The sequence below is a fragment of the Camelus dromedarius genome, chromosome 9 (assembly GCF_036321535.1).
Source record: "Camelus dromedarius isolate mCamDro1 chromosome 9, mCamDro1.pat, whole genome shotgun sequence".
Lineage (NCBI taxonomy): Eukaryota > Metazoa > Chordata > Mammalia > Artiodactyla > Camelidae > Camelus > Camelus dromedarius.
Genome location: NC_087444.1, coordinates 37,602,508 through 37,609,370, shown reverse-complemented (window position 1 = coordinate 37,609,370; position 6,863 = coordinate 37,602,508). Strand labels below are relative to the sequence as shown.

General features: G+C 54.1%; 1 protein-coding gene across 2 annotated transcripts in view; it reads left to right on the top strand.

Annotated features, from left to right (window-relative positions):
* Nucleotides 1-872: 872 nt before the first annotated feature.
* The window catches only part of BEAN1 (brain expressed associated with NEDD4 1), a 33,747-nt gene continuing 27,756 nt past the window's right edge, over nucleotides 873-6,863 (top strand). For both annotated transcript variants that reach the window (XM_064489098.1, XM_031458328.2), the window contains exon 1: nucleotides 873-1,010. The gene's annotated coding sequence lies outside the window, so the exon portion shown is untranslated. The remainder of the gene's footprint in view (nucleotides 1,011-6,863) is intronic.

Sequence of the window (6,863 nt, the reverse complement as noted above, 5' to 3'; positions counted from 1 at the left end):
GGGACAGAGCAGTTCCTGAAAGCCAGGAGCCCCTCCGTGAGCCAGGCACTCGTTGGGGCAGGCATGTGTCTTCCAGGGCCGAGCTCTGTGCCTGAGGTTTGGGGATAGGGAATACAGAGGGCATTGGGTTAAGCGAGGGGGTAAGGAAATAGACGAGTTGGTCGCTCGGGAGGGGAAGGCTTCAGCCGGGCCTAGCTGACATCTCTCACACCCCAGAACTCACCGGCTGGCAACTGGGAGCAGAAGGCCCTCCCAGGCTTGTCTGCCCCTCCCAGTGGCCGTGACAGGGGTCCCCTGCCCTACTGGTCAGGATTGTTTCTGACCAACATGTCTGGCTGTCCTTCCCTGCACATACCGTCTGTCTACCCTTCTCTGCACATGTCTGTGTGTCTGTCCATCTGGCTCCCGCCTGTCTGTATGTCATTCTCTACACACGCTGTCCTCACACGTCTGGCTGGCGCGCTGGCCTCCCAGCATCTCTCGGCCTCCTGGCCGCGCCGCCCCGCCTGCCGCTGCATGGGTGTCGGGCTGGCTGTGCGCAGAGGGGCGCGGCTGCTCCCTCCCCCTCCCCCGCGTCCCCCCGGCTCAGGAATGACCCGGGCGGCGGCCCAGCGCTGCTGAGGCCCCGGAGCCACGGCGCAGGGCGGCCGGAGCGGGCGGCCGTGGCGTGGGCGGCGGTGCGGGGCCGGAGGGCGGCGGGGCGGGGCTGCGGCAGGGCAGGGCCGGGGCCGGGAGGCCGCCGCCACCGCCGCCGCCTCCTCGGCCGGGTATCGCGGGCATCTGGTCGGCTCGGCCGGGCCCCGCCCCGCCCCGCCCCGCCCCTGCGCGCCGAGCAGGCCGAGGCGGAGCGGCGCGCCCCCCGCGACGCCCGAGCCCGAGCCCGAGCGCTAGCGGCATCCGAGCGGGATCCGGAGCGGGAGCGGGAGCGGAGCCAGAGGGGGAACCCGAGCTGGAGCCGAAGCTGGAGCCGGCAGTGCGGCGCACGGAGCGGAGCGAGGCAGCCAAGCCGAGTAAGGGGCGTGGGGCCGGGGGCGGCGCTGGGGAGGGGCGGCGAGGGGGTCCTGGCCCCCTCCCCCGCGCTCTGCGGCGGCCCCGGCGAACGCACACACCCGAGGGCGCTCAGCGCGGTCCGGCGCTGAACCGCAGCGCGCTCCGAACGGGATCCCCGCTCTCCCGCCGACCCCGGCTCCGGGACCCGCGCGGGCGGAGGCTGCCCCTGTGCACGCTCTCGGTTCGCGGGGAAGGAGAGGTCTCACGGCTTCTTGCCCGACTCGAGTCCCAGACGAACATTTACCCCTTGTAGACAGTCTCCACGACCCCGCGCCCTCGGTTTCGGGGACACCTGAACAACCTACCCAAGAAGGGGAAACTAGGACGCACTTTCGACCGGGGTGCAAGAGGGAAGGGGCTCCAGGCTTTGTGGAGTTTGAAATTAGAACCCACCCCCGACCTTCGGGCCGGGAAGTTTGACCCTCCGACGGGCAGGTCACCAGGGCCATGCCCCCGCTTCAGTGCCTGCGGCGCTGGCCTGTCTCAGCACCAGCTGTGGGAGAGGGGGCGTCCCCACCGCACCTTCTCCAGCTCTGGGACAGACTTTTCCTGGCGCGGTAAGTGGGACTCAAGGCTGAGTCCGAGGCGGCTGCTCTGGCTGGCTGCGCAGCGCCAAGCGGTGTAGCCGCCTCTCCCCAAGCGCCCTCGGAAGTGGGTAGTGCCCACCCCATCCCTGCTGACTAGCACGGCCCTTCCTCTCTCCTCATCCGGCCGGCCGGCCAGGCGGTCCTGAGGCTGCGGCGCGTAGGACCCGGGGCTGCCCTCAGGATCCCACGCCCGGTGCCAGCGGGGGCTGGCTAGCCTCTGGCTGGGAAAGAGAGGAAACAAGTGACAGGTGTGAGAGGCGGGGGCTCCATGAGCTTTGTCCTTGGTCCTGATTCACACAGTCCCATGGGCGCTTGCCTTGAGCATGTCCCTCCTAACTCTCCTCAAACATCCTGACTGGGCTACTGGAACAAGTGACTTCACCTCCCTGTGCCTCAGTTTCCTCCGCTGACAGGTGGGCAGGATTCTGTTGTGAGCACAATGTTTAAAGGCTTTGGAACCAGAGGGTGGGCTGGCTGACTTCCTAGCTGTGTGACCTTAGGCAAGATACTTAACTTCTCTGAGCCTCAGTTTCCCTGTCTGAAACGTGGCGAAGGTGGGTTGGGAGGATTAAATGAGATGATGCTTGTGGGGGGAGGTGCCAACACCATGCTTGGGGCACAGCCAGTGCTCAATTCAGGTTGACTACAGGTGTCATTTTATGAAGTTCAGCACCAGTAGATGCTGAGGCAGAGTGAATTCCCTTGAGGTGGTGGGGACACGACCCCCTACCCCCATCCAAAGAGGCCTTTGAAGCCCCCAAACCTGTTGAGATCTAACTGGGGTGCAAAACCCTCTCCTCTGGGCCTGTCCTTGCTCAGACATCCCTCCTCCCTGGGCTCTCTGCTTCCCAGTGGCTCTCCTCTCCCTCCCACCCTACCTTCCATCTCCATCCAGGTTGGGAAAGACTGTATCAGACCAGCTGGTTTTTTTTTTTCTGCCCTTGGCTGATGTCTGCTGCCCCAGTGGAGGGCTCCCCATGCATCGCTTACACTCTGCAAGGGAATCACATCTCCCTCCACTCCAGGGTTTGGGGGCCTGGGGAGGATTGCTTTCCCTGAGGAGCAGTCAGACAGTCAGGTGGCTTGGACAGTCCAGTGGTGACAGTTCAGACAGGCTGCAGAAAGCAGCAGTGGGAGCAGCCACCAGGGCAAGGAGACAGTGGGAAGTCTGAGGGGTCCCAACCCTGATCCTGAGCTGACTGCGATGTGTTCGTCCAGGCAACTGAGTCATGAGGCCCCCGAAATGATGACCCCTGAGGAGGAAATTGAGCCCATGGCGGACTGAGAGGTTAGAACTTCAGAGCAGGAAGGTCCCCAGGAAGAGATCTGCCTGGTCTGTGCAGCTGAGGCTTCAGACCCAGAGCCAAGCGAGCCATTGAGGCCCAGAGCCTGGAGGAGGATGCTAGAGTCCTTGAGGTAGCATGGAGGGTGCAGGTGACCAGGAGCATTGTTGGGAAGAAAACAAATGTCCAGTTTGTGGATACCTGTGTTAGACCTGCTCACCTGTGCCCCAGCTGCCCAGAACAGGGGGGAACGGGAGGAGTGGGTCTGACCCCCCGTTGCCTGGTGGGGACCTGGTGACACAGGCAGAATGGGCTGCCTCTCTTGGTGCTTTCTCCTCTTCTTCCTCTGTAGCCTCCCCCCACTTCACCACCAACTCACCCACTAGGGTGTCATAGCCATGCATCTTCCATAATCTTCACCTCTTCTTCCCAAAGGAGTTAATCAGAAACTAAATAGGTTTCTGTCTCTTGGTTCACAGTATTTGGAACACAGCCAATAGGGAACGTGATGGAGGTATGGGCACCTCCTTCAGTCTTGGGGAATAATCAGACGCACTTAGAGAGCCCTGTTACCTGAAGCCTTTGCTCTGGAAGTGCTCAGAGCACAGGCGGGAAGGTGGCAAGTCTGCTCTTGGCCTCCTAAAGGGAGAAACTGAAGCCAGGAAGGCTTCTGAAGCCCCTGGGCACAAAGTAGAGTTGTGACTGAGAGCACGGCTTCTTGAGCTGGACTCCCTGGGTTTATGGCATGGGACTTTGGGCAGGAGATTTATCTTTCAGAGCCTCAATTTCCTCTTAAAAACAGGAACAAATATTCCACACCTCCAGGTACAGTTATGAGGACTGAAGAAATAATATATAGGAAACACATGGCAGTGTCAAATGGCCCCCTCGCAGTGGCCTTGCTGCTCCTGCATTATGCACTGGCCTTGAACACATGCTGTTTCCCAAGCATAAACATTTTCTCTTTGGATTCTGACAAGGGCCCTCTGATTTAGGTACTATAATTGTCCCTGTTTTATAGATGAGAACACTGAGGCTTAGAAAGGTTAGGAACTATCTAATTTGGCTAGGTATAGAAAACTTAAAACATCACTATGACTCATCATAATTTTATGAGTTTGTAGAATTGATAATTAGCACACTGTATCTTAGATGATATGTAATTAGTTGTTGAAATGCTTCCTCCATGGAGACCTTCAATCACTGTATGTCTGTGTGTTAATTGTATGCAAGCTAGAGATTTTTAGAGACACCTTCATTTTTTTTCTATTCAAACAGTATCAAACTGATTTAAAAGAGCAGCCCCCATTTATTCCCTATCCCTCTTCTCTCCATTTTTCTCCATAGCACTTATCACCCCCAACATTTATATATCTTATTCATTTGTTTATCGTCTGTCCCCGTCAATATAATGTAAACTCCCCAAAGGCAGGGACTTTTAACCATTTTGCTCATTCTGATACCCCCAGAGACTAGAACAGGTTCCAGCACTTAGTATGCTTTGCAACTTATATAGTATTTTACAAACATCAGGCCTTTTATTATTTTTTTTTTACCAAGTGTATAGCTTGCCTGAAAATAAAACATTAAGGTTCATGGTGGAAACTTTTCCCTCAAAAATTTAACAAATAGGACTTGCTCAAGCACCAGGGAAAATGTGATGAAGGTTAAAAAGTGGAGATTATTTTCCCAACATGTTAATAAAGCACCTTATCAGTAAGTTCAGAGACTAGGTAATTTTTTTAAATCATTGCAGTAACAAGTGGCATGTTCAAAGGCAATTAAATTAGCTTTTAAAACTTCCAGCAAGTTAATGATCACTGATTTATTCACTTAATTATTCTTTATTTTATTAGCACAAAAAGTTTTTTTCAAATCCTCATTTTAATGATTTTTCAGATTATAAAAATAATACATGTTCATTGTAGAAAATTTGGAAAATCATTAAAATATGAAAGAACATAAAAAGCCTCCTAAATCCCAGCACTGCCCAGACAGTACATGACTGTGAATATTTTAGTTTATTTCCTTCCTAATCTTCTTCTATGTATGAATATGTTCCCCTTTTTTCCTTACAAAATAAGGATCATGTTGTACACAGAGTTCCATAACCAGCTTATCTAGGTTTTCTTTCCCCTCTTAACATTATACTGGAAATCTTTGTTATTAAAAGCATTTCTTTAAAAGCATGATTTCATGGCTATGTAATATTCCATTGTAAGTGCATGTCAAAATTTGTTCAGCCTATCCTCTCTTATTGGACATTGAGGTTTGTCCCATGTTTCACTGCTGTAATAATGCTTTTCTGTGCCCTCTTTGGTGTTTTCTGGGCCCTGGAATCAGGCTTCTCTACAACCTTGGTCAGGACCTATTTGGTGGTTTGCAAACGGACTGGTTTATGCAGTTAGACAGTAAATCAAGTCTTAGAGATCGGGCTTTGGTGATAGTGGGGATCCAATAGGAGGCTGCTCTACGTAAATTAAGGCAACCTGGAGACCCAGTAACCTCCAGCCACTTCCAGACCATCCCAGTATAGCACACACGTAGCCAGATATTGTGTGGGGACAGAAGGCCCCCATGCTACAGAGGCTGCCACACACCTAGATCCCTTTTCTAATGTGAGGACCAGGTTAGATCTGCCACTGTTCTCTCACATCTTTTCTCCTCCACTCCTAAGTTCATTCGTGTCTTCATTCAGTCACGTGACGGACATTTACAGGCATACCTCTTTTTATTGCGCTTTATAGATACTGTGTTTTTTACACAGTGAAGGTTTGGCGCAACCCTGCTTCAAGCAAGTCTATCGGTGCCATTTTCCCAACTGCATTTGCTCACTTCATGTCTCCTGCGTCACATTTTGCAATATTTCTGCAATTCTTGCAATATTTGAAACTTTTTCATTGTTATAGTTGCCGTGGTGATCTGTGATCAGTGATTTTTTTGATGTTACTATCGCAAAAAGATTACCACTCAGAAAGGCTCCGATGATGGTTAACGGTTTTCAGCAATAAAGTATTTTTTCATTAAGGTGTGTATATTGTTTTTTAGACAAACTGCTACTGCATACTTACTTAGCCTACAGTATGATGTAAACAACTTTTATATGCACTAGGATACCCCAGAATTCGTGGGTGACTCACTTTATTGCTGCGGTCTGGAGCCTCACCGACCACCAAACCGCAATATCTTGAAGGTATGCCTGTAATGACGTTCAACCGCACTTGCCAAGGAATGTTCTCGGGCATTGGGGAAATCAGCTGGTTCCCAGTCTTACATAAACACCCGCCCCCACCCCCATTTCTGAGGCTCGTTTCTGGATCCCCAACTGTAAAATGGGGGCTTGAGATCCAGCAGGCTGACAGCACGTGACCGCGGCAGAGCAGGCGCTGCGCAGACGTGGCGGGTCGGGCGGGCCAGCCACCGCGCGGCCTTGCCGCGGCCGCCGTGGACCCCGGCGAGGCTTCACCCTCCCGGCCGCCGGCCTGTACTGCGCATGCGCTGGCCACCCCCAACACGCTGCCACCTGGCTGCCTCCGCCACGGGTACGGAGCCGGTCCCCATAACCACACTCGTGTCGCAACGTATTCCAGGAGCAGGGACACGAAGCGAAGTGGGAGTGTCGTGGACTTGCCGCCCACCATTCAGCCACTTCAGAACCTGGAGTACCGCAGCCCGCCGGCCCGCCCGCCCTCCAGTTTCCAGCCAGACAACCCAGTCGGAGATGAGTCACAGGCAGAAACGCGCCTCGCCTCAGTTGCTGGGTTCCCAGTGAGGCCGGCGCGGGGAGACGTGACCTGGGTTTCAAACCTCTGTGGGGTGTCCCTGGCAGTAACCGAGGGGCAGTGAGGGGGTGGGGGTGACAGCGCCCCTCCCTGCACAGCTCTTCCTCTGTCTCTTCTATGTGACCTGAGTTGGGTTGTGTCATAGAGCCTATGAGTTTTCT